Source organism: Ailuropoda melanoleuca, chromosome 11, assembly GCF_002007445.2.
Source record: "Ailuropoda melanoleuca isolate Jingjing chromosome 11, ASM200744v2, whole genome shotgun sequence".
Taxonomy (NCBI): domain Eukaryota; kingdom Metazoa; phylum Chordata; class Mammalia; order Carnivora; family Ursidae; genus Ailuropoda; species Ailuropoda melanoleuca.
Window position 1 is genome coordinate 103,347,335 of NC_048228.1, and position 936 is coordinate 103,348,270.

Sequence of the window (936 nt, forward strand, 5' to 3'; positions counted from 1 at the left end):
GGTGGAAAAAAGACAGTCTCTTCAATAAATGGTGCTGGGAAAATTGCACAGCTACATGCAAAAGAATGAAACGTGACCACTCTCTCACACCACACAAAGATAAACTCCAAATGGACAAAAGACCTCGATGTGAGACAGGAATCCATCAAAATACTAGAGGAGAGCATAGGCAGCAACCTATAGGACATCGGCTAAAGCAACCTTTTTCATGACACATCTCCAAAGGCAAGAGAAACAAAAGATAAAATGAACTTGTGGGACTTCATCAAGATAAAAAGCTTCTGCACAACCAAGGAAACAGTCAAAAAAACTAAGAGGCAGCCCACAGAATGGAAGAATTTATTTCTTTATCAAATATTTGGTGGAATTCACCAGTGAAATTATCTGGGCCTACGGATTTCTTTGTAGAAAGCTTTTTAGTAAAGTTAAAAGTCTTTAATAGATGTGAGGATATTCATGCTATCTATTTTTGAGCATGCTTTTATTTGTGTCTTTGACGAAATTTACCCATTTCATCCAGCTTCTCAAGCTTATAGGCATAAAAGGTTATTTAAAATAAGTCCTTACTATCCTTTTAATATCTATATTATCTATAGTGATGTCACTTCTCTTTCCTGATTTTGATAATTTGTGATTTTTCTGTTTTTTTGTTGTATCAATTTTCCATTCTAACAATTTTTTAATACTTGTATTATTTTTAAATCTTTACTACTAATTATTATATCTCTTTTCTGTTTCCTTTGGTTTTAATTTTTTTTTTTACTTTCTTAAAGTGAAAGCTGAGGTCTTTGATTTGAGATCATTTTTCTTTTCAAATATATGTATTTTGCGCCATAAATTTCCACCTAAATTCTGCTTTTGTTGTATCCTACAGATTTTTTTTTTAAAGATTTTATTATTTATTCGACAGAGATAGAGACAGCCAGCAAGAGAGGG